Source organism: Theropithecus gelada, chromosome 5 (assembly GCF_003255815.1).
Source record: "Theropithecus gelada isolate Dixy chromosome 5, Tgel_1.0, whole genome shotgun sequence".
Taxonomy (NCBI): domain Eukaryota; kingdom Metazoa; phylum Chordata; class Mammalia; order Primates; family Cercopithecidae; genus Theropithecus; species Theropithecus gelada.
In genome coordinates this window covers 50,767,165-50,787,042 of record NC_037672.1, presented here as the reverse complement: position 1 = coordinate 50,787,042, position 19,878 = coordinate 50,767,165, and the positions used below count along the sequence as shown (strand labels likewise).

The following is a 19,878-nucleotide window of genomic DNA, read 5'->3' as shown; positions in this document are numbered from 1 at the left end:
CAGTAAATCAAAACATTCTCGCTGCACAAAAGAAAATCATTTTTGGTGATACTTATATAGCAATTTTTGTACAAAAGTGAAGGTATTTTGTCCTATAAAATGAGGAAATAAATCACACTGTCCTCTCCATTTGTAGCCTCCTTTCTGTAGAAACAGATTTCTTCCCTATAGTGGTGTTTGCCAGCTTTCCTTGATGTTTTAATACCAGTTGCATGATTTTAGTATTTGACATTTTAGTTCCTAGTGAATTTGTCATTTAAGGTCTCTTTCCATTTTCTCAGCTATTTCCTATCCAGAAGAATCTATTTTTATTTAGAAACACATAAAGTTGGTTCACGTTGATGGAAGAGCTGGATGAGGTGAAACATAGATAAATCTTTAGATATTTTTCATGTTGTAGGAGAGCAAGATGATAAGAATATGGTCATCAGTATAACTGGGGAAAAATGCACTTCATAAGGAGGATCTCAGAGCCTTTTACAGCTTTGTGAGAGTGACTGCTTTCATTCAGACATGACCAAAATGGATCTACTTATAGAAAGAACTAAACTGATCACCTCCTAAGTGAAAGTTTACATCCAAGCAGTACTGCCGCAATTTATCTCTGCTGATTTAGTGCCTTTAGGGACATACAAATGGAGTTACTCGGCTTCTCCTTGCTGTTTCCTAGTCTAATAGCCGCTGTGTGTCAAAAGAAGGAAAACTGAAATCCATATATCCGTACAATGGCATTGCTAAATGGTGGCAAAATTCTGCATTTGTTTTACTAAGATTTTTATAGTTTTTCATTATGCATTATTTTTAAATGCATAATGATGGGGTTTTATTGAAAGAGTGGCTCTTAAATTGTATTGCTTATTTTTCTAACGTCCTTCGATTTTATTTTTATTATAAGTGCACTTATAAGTAAGGAACATGGTGAAAATGTGTTTAAATTAATTTTAGAAGTATATTGTTCTCAAAACTACCTTGTGATTTCTGTGAAGGTCAAAATTGTAATACAATTTAATGTATATATCTCCATAGAAGGGACAACATTGATTTTGGCCTTCTCCCTCAGGGTAATGGAATAATTATAAAAAGCTAAGGTCATGAAATTAACCATAATCCAGTAATGTCTTCTCCACTTGACACCTCTAATTCGTGACCAGAAAGTAAATGTCACTATTAAAATTCAAAACAACTACTTTACTTCCACTTGGGGCAGCACAGGGTTACTTAGGCATATTTCTATTCAATCTAAATACTTAACCTTAGCTTTCCCTGTGACTAAGAGGCCTAGTGTGTTCTAAGATAAGAAACTTTAGGGAGGTATAAGACAATTAGGTGAAGTATATTGTAAAAACTGTTATTTTCAAGTCTCAATGGTAGATGACCTGTAAACAAAGAGTACAATTACTATGTTAAGGACCTTGTGATCTCATGTAAGAAATGGGACATGTATATATCTAATTTCTGTTTGTTGTGTTCTATTATGTGTGTGCATAATACGATGTACAATGTACTTCTGATTATGTTAAATTGAAACGGGGGGGTTTAGAAAACTCTTACTCCAAATGATTTCCTAGAATTTCTCATTGTAATGCTATTATTATGATTGATAAATGACAATAATTACTTATTATGATGAATTAATTTCTCAGTTCAAATGACAGCTATTACCAATAGGTGTTGATGGATGCAATATCAAGGGCTTATTACCAAATAGTTATAAGAAGATTTAAGAAGTGCCATTTAAAATGTTCTATTTATTTATTGAAGTAATGAGAACAGAGTATTCATAGAAAATGAAATAGACAGTAATATGCTATTTCGCTAAGTGGTAAATACCATTAAAAATCTAATTGCCAGACAAGAAGGCTAGATTTGAAACTATATACTATATGAAAATATAAATTATGAAGAAGTGATTAAAATGTAAATTAGTTTTCTAAAGGAAATAGAGATAGATAACACCTAAATTGCTAAATTGTGAAATATATGAAAATAGTTATTAGCTGTAGTGCTCGCTTCGGCAGCACATATACTAAAATAGTTATTAGCTGTATAAAATAACTCCAGTTATATTGGTATTTTTGCATTTTTATACATGCATATTGTGTATACAATTTGAGGGGGCTGATTATAATAGATAATAAAAAGCTTGTTTAAAAGGGGAGATTAGTAGAATGCTATACAAAATGTGATGGTTTAACAGATATTTCTGATTATAAACAATTTTCTTGCATCCAGTGGGATTTTGCAACTCATAGAAAAACCTCAGTGAAATTGACTGGGTAAGACACATAGATAAATCATTTTTTTCATTAAGTGTGTATAACACTGAGTTACTGTAATTTTTCTTAAAATACTTTAAAATACCTTTGTTATTTTAGGTAGTTTTTTTTTTTTTTTTTTTTTTCCAAAGGTCAGTTTTTAAGTATTAAAGCTTCATCTGTGTGTGCCTGTGTGCACAGTTTTGGAATGGCAGATTGTCTCTATTTTTACCCTACCTCAAAAATGCCCAACCATTGATATTCTGAATATTCTGTATCACAGGTCTAAAATCACATGATATGTGACTTTATATCATGATGAGGAGAACTAATAATTATGGTTCAATATCTAAATCAGGAATAAATATTTAGCTTCTGAAATTCTATTGAATGTGATAAGCTAATATGAAATACACTAGCTATTGGAATTTTTGGATTAAGACTGTTATTGGAAGTTACAGAAACTCAGGAACCAAAGAGGCTATGCAAATGAAGAACAAATGTATAGTGATCAAGGATCACTTTTATATACTTTGCATGACTCAGATCTCTTAAAGTGATGAACAGTCTTGGCAGGGATAATGTTGTCGTTATTAATCTGGAATTCTGAAAAAAGGTTAATATTGGTACACTTGAATATTTTAGATAAATAGTTTATACTCTTATAAAACTGATTATAAATATGCTTCTTAAACATCAGAAAGAGAATTAACACTTTAGGTCATTTCTAAAGTATTTAGAAATATGATCAACAACTTTATAGACATACTCATTCCACATTACTGCAAAAATTCCCACGTGTTTTGGAAATTTTTCAGTTGATGATATTTGCGTGATCATGCCATTGATATTAAAAACATCCCACTTTTATTTGTGGGATTGCAAGCACAGATAGATTTTTACAGACACTTAGGAAAAAAATATACATTTTAAATTATTAAAATAGCTGATTTATGAATGTATCATTCTCAAGAAAATAATGAGCATCTTATAACCTGTTATCTATTTTGGAGTCCAGAATGCTTCACTAATTTTCTCTGCTGGATTACAGTGTGCTGATTCTCTATTTTCTTTGCTGAAAACCGTAAATAGGAAATTATTGATGATACAAACCTCAGAGACTTAAAGAAACATAATTAGAGACAGTTGAAAAAAGGCAGATTGAAAATCAATGTTTAGTTAAATACTCTTTTCCCAGCCCTGTTTTATATTTACATTAATTAATCATTGAAAATAATACTTCAAGATTCTTTATTGATGTAAACTATCATTTGAGCATATAACATCCTAAAGAAAGTAATTATTTTATTCTGATAGTGGACTGTATGCCTTTGCTAATAGACTTGGACAGACTTTGCATTGTTTTATCTTTTGAGGAATTACATATTTCTACTTGAAATGGAAAATCATTTTAATTCTCTCCAAAAGAGAAAATTCTGAGAATCAGATAAATTATATTCTGAATTTCAAAGTAACTTATCAACCTGTAACATTAACACAAGAATGATTTCAATTGGAATGAAATAAAAATCACCAATGATTTCTCTTTCCATTTATGACTTAATTAGAATTATGAATCAGACTACTTTAGGACTAGGTTATTGCTTGAGTTAAGCAAAGTCACTCTTTTCTCTTGCCTGAGAGATCACTGGAGAGAATTGTTTTTTGTGTGTTTTTTTTTTTTTTTTTTTGAGATGAAGTCTTGTTCTGTCGCCCAGGCTGAAGAGCAGTGGTGAGATCTCTACTCACTGCAAACTCCGCCTCCCGGGTTCACGCCATTCTCCTGCCTCAGCCTCCTGAGTAGCTGGGACTACAGGTGTGCATCACTACCCCCGGCTAATTTTTTTTTTTTTTTTTTTGTATTTTTAGTAGAGATAGGGTTTCACCGTGTTAGCCAGGATGGTCTGGATCTCCTGACCCCATGATCCACCCGCCTTGGCCTCCCAAAGTGCTGGGATTACAGGCGTGAGCCACCATGCCCAGCTGAGAATTATTTTTTTAAAGGGATAAAAGAAGAAAAATATGCAACTTCTAAGAACAGAACTAAAATTGAAGAAAATGTACTATTCTTGGGGATAAGAGTTAGCAAAAACCATTAGGCAATATTGTTCTCTTAAGGTCTAGTATTTTGTATAATTTAGAAATTATAGAAGATAAGTATACTTATTTTATAGCCTTGTGCCTTGAATAAAAAGTATCTTCCAAAAGAAATAGATCATGATTACAAGTTTTCTCTGATATTTTTTTTGCAAAACTTGCTTCTACTTGTATGTTTTCTTTATTTTCTAATATGCAGAATATAGTATCTTGAATTTTCTACTTCAGTTCAACTTTAGATATCCCATTCTTAGTTTCCGTGTAGTTTAGTAGAATAAGAAAATCTTTTATAATCTCAGTGATGACAATTTTTTGGGAAATATATAGAATTTTTCAGTTGTTAGGTGCCTATAGCCTGCCACTAAGATGTATCTGATGAACAGTGTGAATTTGAGATCAAGAGACCCTTTAAGGACTCAGTAAAAAAAAAACTCAGAACTCAGAATTGACAGGCAAGAAGGAGAGTAAAGATCTTTATACTTACTGTCAATGAAAAGAGTCAAACTCTGTAAAATATTGGAAGAGATTTATTCTGAGCCACATAAGTGACCATGGTCTGTGACATAGCCCTCAGGAGACCCCGAGAACATGTGCTCAAGGTAGTAGGGGCGCAGCTTGGTTTTTTACATTTTAGGGAGGCATGAGACATCAATGAAATACATTTAAGAAATACATTGGTTTGGTCCAGAAAGACAGGACGGCTCAAAGCAGCGGGTGATGTGGGGGATGCTTCCAGGCTATGGGTAAATTTAAACATTTTCTGTTTGACAATTGGTTGAGTTTATCTAAAGACTTGGGATGACGGAAAGGAAATGTTCAGGTTAAGATAAAAGACTGTGGAGACCAAGGTTCTTTTGAGGTCTTATAGTGGCTGCACTTAGAGACAATAGATGACAAGGATTTCTTATTCAGATCTTTAAAAGGTGCTAGACTCTTAGTTAATCTCTTTAGACTTGAGAGGGCCAGGAAGAAAAAGAACCAGCTATGTTAATAGAGATTCTTTACAGATGCTAATTTTCCCCCACAAAGGACAACTTTGCAGGGCCATTTCAAGATATAGCAAAGAAACATGTTTTGGGGTAAAATATTTTGATTTTCTTCTTTGTCTTGTAATGTTATGCCAGAGACAGGCTGGAAAGTAAGTCACAATATATAGAGTTAAATAAAACCCATCTGATGAGAATTTATGATTTGTAGGGCATGACTCCCCAGACCTTTTATATAGGAATTTGGGCAAGATGAAAAAAAAAGTCAATTTAGTCCTTATTATAAATCAACATTTAATTAGAAGAACTACACATTACAAGACCATAATAATTGTTCCTGTTTCAAAAGTTTGTTGAGAAAATGAGTTAATATGTATAAAGCTCTTTGAGTAGTGTCTGGCACATAGGAAGCATCCAACACGTGCAACAGTTACCATTATTATTATTATTATTTATATAATCAGGTCTTTCCTTCATATTTTGTTCTGTCAGAGATGCTATTCGGATATTTTACTGTCTGCGTTGACTAGTCCACACCGTGACAATCAATAATATCCTAGGCCAAGTCTGCTTTTTAAAGGATTTTACGTTCCAAATTTGTTCTGAGGTAGCAAATCTCAAATATGGCAACAAATTCTACTTTGGAATCTTTATTTAACTTTGAATATTCTATTTCCACATTTCATATTACAGATGAGAGAAAAAAATATTTAGCTTTTCTACTTATGGCATTTTTTTATTGAAGGCAGTGCTTAAGGACTATAGGTTTTATAAGCTGTCTTTCACATCCTATATATGTTCTGGGTCATCTTCAGATTGGATTTTGAAGATCTCTTCTATGTTTGTACATCACTGACATTCCGAGAAATGACCCCAAAGAAACCCGTTGATCAAGCAAAACTAAGCTTAGTAGATCTACTTTAGTAAGAAAGATCACAGTAGTATCTCAAATGGTGAGAAAACAATTAAAAGTGCACTCAGTTTAACTTTTTTCTCCTTCTTTGGAAGTGTTTGACTGGTTATCTGAATCAGATATGTGCCTAGAGTAGGCGCATAGTGACAGAAAAATACTTTCCAAGACAAGCAGGAAAAAAAAAGAGAGAGAAAGGAAGGGGAACAAGTGAGGGGGAGCCAGCTTCTGACAGATATAAAATCACTGTGGGATGATAAAGCAGCCTTAAATATAAGAAATCCATTACACACATAGACACACACATGCACAGAAAGCCACATAAAATAATATTTACAATATGATTAAGCAGTAATTTGAGACTAATCAATTACATGAAGAAGCAGTTCAACCATCATGTTCCCAAGATAGAGTTCTCCAAAATGGACACTAATTTAGATTGTACCTGGTAGGATTATTGCCAGTTAGAGACATATGCGCATGAGTTAAACTGAAACGTAAGTAGGAATTTGACTGAAAGGTCAAACGATCTGATAAGAGTACATGAAAATTTTGCTGGGGCAACCTCTTAAGAACCTGGTTTAAGACCAGGTTGAGCATGGTGAAACCCCGTCTCTCCTAAAATACAAAAATTAGCCGGGCGTGGTGACGTGCCGTAATCACAGCTACTTGGGAGGCTGAGGCAGGGGAATTGCTTGAACCCGGGAGGCAGAGGTTGCAGTGAACTGAGATCGCTCCACTTGCACTCCAGCCTGGCAACAGAGCAAGACTCAGTCTCAAAAAAAAAAAAAAAAAAAAAAAAAAAAAAAAAGACCAGGTTGAGGGCCTGACAAACCCTCTACCTCCAAGCAAAATGAAACTAAATGGAACAAACAAGACAAGATTGAGGAAGGCCCTCATAAGGTTTTGAAAAGGTAATCAAAGTAATTTGTCCAAAGAGCATCAAGAACTTCTGAACTCCTGAGTCTTTATAACTATACCTCTTAGTGACTCAGAGAGTGACAAAAACAAACAGTAGTGTCGTTTCTCATCACGGATAAGTGGTTTTGACGTTGATTAAATAATCAAAGGATTACTTAAAAAGCATTCTCATTTCTAGGAGGCAGAAACTTTGTATTTGAGAGACTGACAAAAATAAATTAAGTTTAGACCCAAAGCAGGATTCTCCTCACTTTTGCAGTCAGACAGACCTCTGAATGGGAGACTTATGAGGCCTCAGAGAAACATGTTTCAGAGGAACTCTTGCAGGTGGGTTTCAATTCACTATGTGTTATATCTCTACAGTTTTTCACTGTTGATGCCACAAAAGACCACAATGAAAGAAATCTGTTGAGCGAACAAAGCTAGTATGTTAGATCCCATGCAATAAAAAAAGAACACTACATTAACAAAGTTTTTGTAAGTCTCTAAATGGGAAAATTAGGAGAAGATATTTTATAAGATGTTAAAATCCAGACTGGGTTAGTTAAAGGGAGGTTTTGCAAGGTTGAGAATAGGCAGGGATTAGGCAGATTTTATGACACTGTAGCTTCATACAGCATGGTTAGATATTGTGATTTCAAGGTTCTGAAATGAAACGTATTTTTCTTGTTCATGTCTTTTCTTTTTAATCTGGATATAAGTAAGGTTTTGTAGCTTTACAGTGGATATTACAAAGAGGCGAGGACCAAGAAGGATTACAGTAGAAGGATTTTGACTTTTGAATCAATATACATTTAGATTTATCTTTTTATAAGGAACATAAATTATTTTTAGAATCAGTTCAACCTTAGAGATATTTTTATTTGAAAAGGCAAAAAACAAATGATAATGTTTATTTTGCTCCGTTGTATATTTATTTGAAAGCATATTCTTAAACAAACTTACAGCGTTTTTGTGTGTGCAACTGATTATGTAATTATTTCTTGCTCTTTAACTATGCCAATTAATATAAAAGAAAATACTACTCCAGATGGTTGAACTGATTCAGCTTGCTTTTATCAGAAAAGTATTTATTCATATCCAAGTGAGGGTGAACTCTTATGATTCCCTTCTTAATTACAAATAGAAGCTAATTGCCACCTCAAAAATATAGAGAAGAAAACAAACATTTTCATTATTTTGATACTTACCATATCACAGTAAGATTTTTTATTTTCTGTTTTGGTTTATATTTTCATCTTGAACAAATAATCCTCGTGTAAACTATCTAATTTTTTTAATTTTTGGCATTGCCGTGTAACGTATTTAGTTCCTGTAAAACCACAACGGAAAAACACTGCTCTTCTCTGGAGAACTTTGCTGCCCTTCTCTGAGCTTGGCAATAGATCTCCGGATTTCTTCCCACCTCTTAGTCATCTCTCCTTCAAGGTCAATTATTTGACATTAGGTCCATTCTCTGTTCACATCCTATCCTCCAAGCACTTTGAAACAATCTCCAGCCATTGGTCGTCACTCAGCCCCGTGAAAGATGATCACTTCTAATGAGTTTTTACCATTGTACTTTAATCATACCAAAGGGGCCCCTCAGTACCTTCCCAGTGATCACCACATCCTCACCTATATGTCCTCTAAAACTTTTAAATAAGATTACCTAATAATGGAAAAAAAATGTATTTCTAATTGTTTAGCTCCTAAGAAACATGGTGTTGTCAAACTATTTTATAAACAATTGTCTCAATTAGATTAAAAATCCAAGAATTAGAGACTTTCAGTCTTATACAAATATTAGTTGTGTTCAAAATAATAGCTTTAAGTAGAATTGCTACTCTACACTACATTTGTCTGCTCAAGCTGCTGTAACAAATTACCACCAAGTAGGTGACTTTAATGGCATCATTTTAATTTTTCACAGTTCTGGAGGCTAGAAATCTTTGATGCCAGCATCAAAATCAGCAGGTTTGCTTTCTCCTCAAGCTCCCTTCTTGGCTTGCAGATGATCACCTTCTTGCTATGTCCTCACATGCGCTTTACTCTGCTTATCCCTGGTGTCCCTTTGTGTGTCCGAATTTCATAATAAAGGCAATAGTCAGATAGGACTAGAGCCCAGCCTAACAGCCTCATTTTGTTTTTCTTTTTGGTTTAAATTCATGCGGTACAGGTGTAATTTTGTTACACGCATAGATTGTGTGGTGGTGAAGTCAGGGCTTTTAGGGTATCGTTCACCTGAATAATATACATTGTACCCATTATGTAATTTATCATCATCCACCCCCCGTCCTACCCTCTCACCCTTCTGAGTCTTCACTGTCTTATCATTTCATTCTTTACCTTCATATAGCATTTAGCTCCCACCTATACAATAGAAAATGCAGTATATCCTTTCTGTGTCAGATAATTGTCCTTTAAAAGCCTTATCCCCAAATATAACCACATTAGGAGGTCCTGGGGGCTAGGGCTTTACCATATAAATTAGGGGAGGACATAACACACACTACAAGTAATATGACTGCATCATCTGTTTCCCTCAAAAAAAGGGCTTCCTCTTTGCCCTATACTATTTACCCAAGAGCTTCTTGTTCTCTTCAATAACCTTGAAACTTGATCACATTCAAATTCCAACCATTAACAGTAAACAAAAAATAACAGACCAGGCGCGGTGGCTCATGCCTGTAATCCCAACACTTTGGGAGGCAGAGGTGGGCAGATCACAAGGTCAGGAATTTGAGACCAGCCTGGCCAATATGGTGAAACTCTGTCTCCACTGAAAATACAAAAATTAGCCAGGCATGGTGGTGGGTGCCTATAGTCCCAGCTACTCAGGAGGCTGAGGCAAGAGAATCGCTCGAACCTGGGAGGCAGAGGTTGCAGTGAGCTGAGATCACACGACTACACTCCAGCCTGGGTGACAAAGCGAGAATCCATCTCAAAAATAAATAAATAAATAAATAAATAAATAAATAAATAATAAAATAACACTTATAAATAGTTCCGTATCTGCAGTTATGATATCCCAAGTGCTCTGAAAACTGGTTTATTTTTTCCTCAAAGGGAGGCTCAAGCTAGTTTAATGGTAAAAACTTGTCCTAAACTAAAAGACCTACTTACAGTCTTTGTTTTTTCCACTTCACACGAACATTTATATGTTTTGCTGCAGAAACGTGAAAGTGTTTGTACAGCCTGCTGCTCTAAACCTTACTGGGGATATTTTTAAAATGTGGTAAATGCTCTTTATTATTATTTGAAAATCAAAATAATTCTGCATTACCAGATATATATGATCTTCAGAATTTTAGATAAGGAATTGCAGGACTGTGGTAAGATATATTTCATTCTGAACACTAGAAAAACAGGGTCCTCTTTGCCATAAAAATTGAGTTAGCATGTACTAAGTGCTTATCATGGGCTGGGTGTTGTTGTAAGCACTTTACACATATTCAATCATTTAATTATCCAGTAAACTTTAGAAATAGTCACAATTATTCTCATTTCAATAAAGAAGAAATGAAATCAGAAAGTGTTTGAATAACTTTCCCTAAGTCTTACAGTTAGTAAGCCCATGAGGCCAGAATTCAAAGCTAGAAAATATGTCTCCAGAGTAAAACTTAAATAATACACTATGACTTATAAGAAGAGAAATGAACAGACATACTACAACTGAATAATTTTGGACTAATGGCATTCCTTGAGAGTATTAGCTAATCTCCACTTAACTAAACATTTCTATTCTCTCTCCTCTTTTTCTACTCTTTCCCCGGTCTATCTTCTTGCCTACCTATTCATTGCCTATAGGTGTTATCTCATCCAAGACATGACTATAACTACTATTTTGATGTGCTTTGGAATTGTTGGATTACAAAGAATAGAAACTTATGTGTCAGGTGCATCCATTTGGTCTCAGTCTTTGTCTTTTGGAAAATGGACAGTTATTTATTCTATTTCTCTTTTCTCTAATTCCACACCATTGTACTCTGTGCAAGCTAGATAGCCTCTTCACTTTTTTTGCTTGTACTTTGTCCTCCATGATAACCTCCAAATGATGGTATCAGCTATCTACTCTATAGATGACTTATAACTTCTAATTTTTGACAGTGTGGTATAATTTTCCCAGGTTCATCTACATGATTCAATCAAATACAGCCGTGTGCCACAGAATGACATTTTGCCCAAGGATGGACTGCATACATGACAGTGGTTTCAAAATACTATAATGGAGCTACCCTATACTGGTGTATTTTTTTTTTTAATCTTTCATAACATATTTTAGCTGTAACTTTTCTCTGTTTAGATATGCTTAGATACACAAATATTTAACACTGTTTTACAATTGTCTACAGTATTGAGTCTCATAACATGCTGTACATGTTTGTAGCCTGAGAACAATAGGCTATACCACATAGCTCAGGTGTATAGTAGCCTATGCCATCTAGGTTTGTGTAAGTGGACTCTGTGATGTTCACACAATAATAAAATCACCTGACAATGCATTTCTTTTTTCTTTTGAGACAGAGTCCCACTCCGTCACCCAGGCTGGAGTGCAGTGGCATGATCTTGGCTCACTGCAACCTCCGCCTTCCGGGTTCAAGCTATTCTCCTGCCTCAGTCTCCTGAGTAGCTGGGACTGCAGGTGTGTGCCACCATGCCCCGTTAACTTTTTGTATTTTTAGTAGAGACAGGGTTTCACCATATGAGTCAGGATGGTCTCGATCTCCTGACCTTGTGATCTGACCGCCTCAGACTCCCAAAGCGCTGGGATTACAGGTGTCAATACATTTCTTAGAATGTATCCCCATGGTTAAGCAATGCATGACTGTAATTATGCTTTAGTAACAGGAATTTGTTTAAGAAAAAGGTGTTTTCTTTTTCTCTTTTTTTTTCTTTTTGATGTTTTGAAAAGAAGAAAAAAAATTGAATGATAAAAACACCATTTAGCCTATTTTTTACATTTACCACCAATAATATAATAGAAGATTCTCATGATCTAGAAATATTGTGTGTGGGAAAGACATTAAGGCACTGTGGTAGGGAAGATATGGCATTAATAGCCCTTCTAGAATTAAGGTTGGGCAGTGCTGGCTAACATTTCAGTTTTCTTTTGTTATTTTTTTGAGATGGAGTGAGGAAAATAAGAAATTTGCCTGAAACAAACAGTTTGTAGACCCTACCAGCTTTCCTTTTGATTTTCTCTGGATTTCTGCCATAGCTATGTACTGATCATTGTTGAAAAGTGCTTCTTGGTTATCCAAGTAGACATCTACTCCAAGTCTATTTCAGTGGAAGTGAGGTGAAAGTCTTATCTTTCATTGATTAAGAGTAACTAACCCTATGAAGAGAGACAAATGTTAACAATGTAGTTAATTATAACAGTTGTCTATATTACTGATCCAATGTATATCTGATCCATTGTATTTCTTAAATCATTGCCAATATGTCATTCCTGACTGTGGCCTATAAATCTCTTTTGTGAGCTATAGAGAAAGGGATCAGATAATATTCTGCAAAGGAAAATTCACAATATATTTGCTTGTCCATTTCTGTATGGCATTGGGGTAGATAGTCACAAATAGAACTTTGAAGATTGTCCTCTAAAATGGTTGAGAGAAAATATATGGCTTATTTGAATTTGTATTTTTATTTGTAATTACTCAGAATGTTAGATTAAAAATAAGCAAATTAATGAAATACAGCAATTTGAACTCATCTGCCTATTAACTGATACCATTGTCAAACCAAATCATAAGTGTTCTCCTATGCTTTATATAAAAATAAATTGAAATGCAGATTTGCTTTATACTTTGAAGTATAGTACTTAAAAAATTTAACATATTTGTTGAAACACATGGAGTCAATTTTAAGGTTCTGTGCATACTGTATACAACCTGTTAGTCTCTTTTTTATCGAAAATAGACAAGTGTTTATTCATTTCTTGCTTCCAATGGTGGCCTATCAGAACTGTTGCTTTCTCCTCTGACATGTTATATTTAGTAACTGTGATGGTTAATTTTAGGTGTCAACTTGACTAGATCAAGGAATACGAAGATAGCTGGTAAAGTATTATTTTTGGGTATGTCTGCGAGGGTGTTTCTAGAGAAGATTGGCATTTGAATCAGTAGACTGAATAAGGAAGATCTGCCCTCACCCAATGTGGGTGGGCACCATCAAATCAGCTGAGGACTCAGATAGAATGAAAAGGCAGAAGAAATGCAGATTTGTCTTCTCTGTCTTCTGGAGCTGGGACACCCTTCTTCTCTTGCCCTTGGACATCAGAACTCTAGGTTCTCTGGCCCTTGGACTCTGACTTGTAGCAACATCCCCACCCCATTCTTAGGCATGCAACCTTGGACTGAGAGTTACAGCATCTGTTTCTCTAGTGCTGAGGCCTTTGGACTAGGACTGAGCCATACTACCAGCTTCCCTTATTCTGCAGGTCACAGACAGACTAGCAAGGGACTTCTCAAGCTTGATGATCTCTTCAGCTAGTTCCCCTAATATATCCCCTCTCATCTATCTATCTATCTATCTATCTATCTATCTATCTATCTATCTATCTATCTATCAATCATCTATCTACCTACCTACCTATCTACCTACCCACCTACTTATCTAACCTGTCTCCTAAATGTTCTCTCTCTCCAGAGAAACCTAAATAATACAGTAACTTATTAGCCCTAGTATATTTTCTGGAAGCAAAGCTCACAAAGATTATTGAGGGTAGGTAGTCCTAAGTTTAAAAAAAAAAAAAAAAAAAAAAAGTGTCAGAAGTGTAGAGAGATCAAAAGCATTAAGTAAAGCAAATTATCTTCCAATTTTGCCTTGAAAAGAATATGACTTTTTTGATGGAATAAAACAGGTGATAGTCAGGTTGAAAATAATAGTTCAAGAGTTGGCAACAAGAAAATGAATGTGAAAAGTGTATTCAAGAATATGGCAAATAAAGGAATTTAAAAGAACAGGATGCTACCTGGAGAATATAGTAACTTTGATATTCATTTCGGAGTAATTCATAAATGTTTTAATGTAGAACTCTGGTCAAAGAAAACTGCAAGTGATTTAGGCATTAAGAGAGTCTATGGTTTCTCAAAGGGTAGTAAAATAATTTATTAGAATTTTGTGTATGTTTTGTAGACAAAGACATCTATGACACAAAAATTCATTAAATTATCTCAAAACCAAATAATAATTTTATAATAGAAGGCACTATAGCATATTAAACTTTTTATATAGCACATATTTTGGAGCTTCTTATGCAAGTTCTGCCCTGTGCTCAGATAAAAACTAAGCAAATTTAGGAAATTTAGCAATTTTAACTCATCTACCTATTATCTGACACCATTGCCAAACCATATCATCAGTGTTGTCCTATGTTTAGTTATGTAAAAACTAATTGAAATGTAGATTTACTTTATATTCTAGAAAAATGGAATTTTAAAAAAACACATTTATTGAGACACATGGATTCAGTAAGCAATGTGATGTTGAACAAGTTGCCTGTCTTTTCATATTTCAATTGTTTCTTCACTAGAAAAAAATAAAGTTAGTGTTTTTTTATCTTATCTTCCAGGATTGTTATCTTATAGCATCCTTATAGGATCCTCTAGGAGCCTTATCTTATAGGATTGTTATGAATAGATAAAATAAAATTGCCTATAAAAATGATCTCAATATCTGGTACTAATAAAAATACTCACTCAGACAGTTTTCAATACTGTTGTTTCTGTTACTTCACTTTGAATTAAGAAGACAGTAGACATTCTGCTCACTAAGTGTAAAGCCACTTATTCAACACCACATCTCACATTGAATAGTGGCCTATTTGAGGAGAAACTTCTCAGGAATTACTAGTTGCAAAAATAATACTTGACACATATTTCTATAATATTGTGCTTATCACATTGTACTGTGACTCTTTTTGTTTATCCTCTGTCAGTCTGTCAAATAGACTATGAGTTCCTAGAGAACAATGTCTTATTCCACTCATATTCGTAAAACCTTGTATGGCTTCTAATATGTAGTAAGCACCCAATAAATGTTTGTTGAGTTGAATGTTGTTTCTTTTTTTAAGATCATTAAGAGTTGGGTTTACAGCAAATGATACTGGTTTCTTTCTGCATACATAGATCATTCATTCTTCATTTTTTTTCCTTTGCCTTTCATATACTTAGTTATTTGTTGGGGTAAATCATAAATAAATAGAGCAGTAAAAGTTGGTAAGTATATTTAATTTAATTTATTCCCATAATATCCTACTTAAATATATAGATGATGATAATAGTTGGCACTTCTTAGGTGTATTTGAGTTATTAAAATTTGATATAGTGAGAAAAATAAATATTTATATAGCCTGATTTTATGGGAAAAATTTTTAAATGTGGTTGAAAATTTTTTTTAATTGACAAGTTTTGTAATTTTAAAGCTGGTGATCCAAGTGAATTTTAAAGCATGTTTATGCTGTTGCATGATGGGGCAAACTTAACTGGTTAAATTACCCATTACCCGTTGTCAGAATTAAATTGTACAAGGTCTGCAGACACTCATCACTTTTATCTAATGTGACCACCTTGAACTGTAATTCCCTTTTGAATACATAAGGCTGATTCAGGTGGAAAGAAGATTAACTGATTGCCTAAAGTTATGTAATGCATGTGGATTTAGTACATGGATTTTAAAATGACATTGTTAAATGGTATTTAAACTAATGTGTAATAAGTAAGGAAGGACACTCTTCAAAATGACACAAAAGTGATATATGAATATGAGGACCAAGAAACTGTGCATTGGCACATAGAAAATATTAGTCATTGGACAATAAAATTAATTAATAGAAGAAGTGTTTTTCATAATTTCTGCTAACATAAGAGGTGAAATAAAAGGGAGTAATTTGGATTTTAAAAATAAAATGAAGATTGTATATATTTTAGGAGATCATAAATTTGTAGGTATTAAGTAGCATGAATAACTCTTCTTTTCCATCCTGAAAACTCTACCAATGCAGAGTTAATACTCTAAATTCATGAGGTAGTCTGTAATAATAAAACATTAAACCAACTGGGCTCTTTTCCCAGGAATCACTGAAGCAAGAAGTACTGTATCAGGAGAGAGGAAAAGAGAAAAAGAGAGAAAGAAGAAGACAATAAAACAAACAAACAAAAAAAAATAGGAAAGAAAACTAGATGGCCGAATTTAATAGGATAAGTGGAAAAGCTGTCCATTTTATATGCAGTCAAATAAAATTTTCTCTCTAACCTTGGAAGGGCTACTCTTAAAGCATAAACCAGTTTTAGGTTATGAAAGGAAATTAAAATATGCCTTATTTCATGTAACTGTAGGGAAAGCACTTTATAGCCCTGCTTTTAAACCTTAAAGTCAGCTTTACCGTGTTTTTAAAAGTTATATTCTGGTATTGCTGAGCTACTCCTATTACAAAGCTATTTCCAAAGCCACGTTTGTGGTCTAAGCATGTATCTGTAACTTACTAAGGGACCGTCCTGAAAAATTGATGGCAAATCCAGCTTTTATTTTTGCTCATTGAATAATGATGTTTCCTAAAGATCTTTGTCTCATAGGTCTTCCTTTTTTGACACTTTTTTTTTCCTTTTTCTGAGTAGTCTCGTACCTTAAGTGATTATAAAGTTTGACTGTGTTCTGATGGTTCTTATCTTTCTCTCTAGACCTATGTATTTATTTACTTGTTGGATATTTCAACCTAAGTATTCTGTAAGTTTTAAAAATATGTACAGAGACAGTGAATTTGATAATCTTTATTATCTTTGTTCTTTCCTCCTTCATACACAAGTTCTTTCTGCTTACTTTTCTGTTTCATTTAATGTATTACTACTTAAGGGTCACTCATTGCAGAAAACATTGAATCAACCTTACTTCTTTCTCTCTTATACTCCCTGTTCTCAAGGTCACTATGCAGTCTCTACTTCAATCTCAGTTTTATTTCTTCCTGTTTATCCCAATTCGTGTTGAGTGTTTGTGTCTTCATCATCTCTCAAGGAAATTATGATCATAACCTCTTAATAGTTTCTCCATCCTCTGTTCTCTCCCATCTTCAGCCTCTCTTCTATATTGTTACTGGAATATAATTACAAGATGTTCTCATGGAAGACTATTACTACTTTCCCGTCATACAAAGATAAGGGCTAAACTTCTCAACACATCAACTGAGACTTTAGCAAATAGGCCTTAACTTCCCATTTTAGAAATATCCAAATTCTCTCATCTCTTCTTCAGCTAAGACATAATGAGGGAATTTTAGTTTTTCTTTGAGACCCAGTACAAATGGTGTCTCATTCAGCCAAAGTAGTTACCTATTCTATGGCATATTTGCACTTGTTATAGCTGCTGCTGTAGAAACTATTACATTTTAAAATATTAATTGCATTACATGTGTCTATTTTACTAAATCCTGATATCTTCTAGGGTAGGGATTGTGTCTTTTATATCTCAACAATCTTCAGAGCTTGATTTAAGAGACTTAAGTACAGGAAGTGTTTATTAAACATTTGTTGATAGAACAAATGCATGACATTGTGTTGGGAGGCTCTGAGTTGCAAGGGTGACCTTCTTGAGATTTGCAGGAATTACCACTAGATGTCACTAGCACATTTCTGATAGCAACTTCTCAATCAAGAACAACTAACCTTTACTGAGGACCTACTGTGTGCCAAGACTTTTAAAATAATTCTGCAAAGCAGGTATTATCACGAATCCACCCTGGAGACTTATGTTTTGAGTGATAAATAGGTCATACAGCTAGTATGACACGGAGGTGGGATTTAAATTTCTGCCATCAAGCCCATGGTTTTCCCACAATCCAAGCTACATTCTGTTTCTTTTGTGACAACTGAGCCTCTGGCCTCCAAATGATACACAGCATATGCTACCTTTCCCAATGGATTAAATCTTTATTGACAAAATAAGCTATTATTGAGCTTCTAGGCACTCACAAATACCCTTTGAGTTAAAAGTCAGTGACTTTGTTTCTATAAGCTTTTACTAAATATAAAGCAATTTATCATTCATAGAAATCTTTTAAACATATAACTATAGATTTTGAAAAGGAGCAGATATATTTCTATTTTATTATCAATTATTTATGGTTTTTGCAATTTTAGCATTTGATGTCTACTATTTTTAAGATAGAGTTGTTAATTAGCGATGGACATATACATGAAATACACTACCTCCAAGCAGTTTGTAAGCTTATGATGTCTCCTTGATTCAAAGTCAAGAAACATCATAATACTCTTACTGTAGGGTGTATTTACTCTGAGACTTTGGAATCCAAAGAGCATCTATAGATACCAATTACGTTGATAATATGACTTCCATCTGTTCTTGGATCTTAAACACTTAAAAGCACATTCCCAAGTATGCTAAAGGCACACTATGTCAAGATGTCATCATACTTTTAGACCTAACTCTGCTTTTGGAGAGTCCCAATAAAGACCCAGAACTTGAGGAGAGGTATCACTGTAGAAACCCTTTCCAATTAGAAGAAAACACTGACAGAAAGAATGATGAGAAGGTGCTTAGGCCTAAATGCGTGCATTTGAATGGACCTCATCCTGCTTCTTACTGTGTGCGGTTGGTGGCACCAAAGCAGTTAGCAATTATACAAATGACAGAAAGAGGAGAGGGAGGGAGATGGCTCCTGCTTCGCCTTATATTTTACATCTTCTCTTTTTTTAAAAAAAATTTTTTTAATTTTTAAATTTTTTTTTAATTTTTAATTTTTAATTTTTTATTATTATACTTTAAGTTCTAGGGTACATGTGCACAATGTGCAGGTTTGTTACATATGTATACTTGTGCCATGTTGGTGTGCCGCACCCATCAACTCGTCAGCACCCATCAAATTGTCATTTACATCAGGTATAACTCCCAGTGCAATCCCTCCCCCTTCCCCCCTCCCCATAATAGGCCCCGGTGTGTGATGTTCCCCCTCCCGAGTTCAAGTGATCTCATTGTTCAGTTCCCACCTATGAGTGAGAACATGCGGTGTTTGGTTTTCTGTTCTTGTAATAGTTTGCTGAGAATGATGGTTTCCAGCTGCATCCATGTCCCTACAAAGGACACAAACTCATCCTTTTTTATGGCTGCATAGTATTCCATGGTGTATATGTGCCACATTTTCTTAATCCAGTCTGTCACTGAGGGACATCTTCTCTTCAGTTTAGCCAGTTTCAGTATCTCATCAGACTAACCTTTCTGCCAAACTCAGTGGTTGTTAGTATTTTTGCTTCTGTTGTTAATTATTAAAAGGAGTTAAATCTCATTAACTGATTTAAAATTGTACATTTATATACAACATGATAATTTTCTCCACAGATTTTTAAATGTATGAAATTAATGTAGTCATGGAAACAATTGATCTCCCTCTCTTAATATTTTATACATGCAGTGAGTTTTTATTTTATGGGAAATTAAATTATATAAATTGGAAAGTTAGCAATATAAAAGAATAATACATTTCCAATTTATTTAAAAAATTATAGTTTTAACTTCTAATATTAAAAATGTATAAATAATAGCATGATGTCAAAGTTGAAGGGCAAATTGAATAATAAATTGTGTTATTTCTATAAGGGATGTCTTTTTAGAAAGTAAATGAAAATACCAACTTTGTCAATATTTGCATTGAATTATGAGAGTTTTCAACTAAGATCATTAGCAATGCATTTCTCAAATAAAATATACCCAGTTT

At 34.0% G+C, this 19,878-nt stretch overlaps 1 protein-coding gene across 1 annotated transcript in view; it reads left to right on the top strand.

The window, feature by feature from the left end:
• Positions 1-19,878, top strand: part of CCSER1 (coiled-coil serine rich protein 1) — a 1,408,588-nt gene that overhangs the window by 935,530 nt on the left and 453,180 nt on the right. The window lies entirely within an intron of this gene.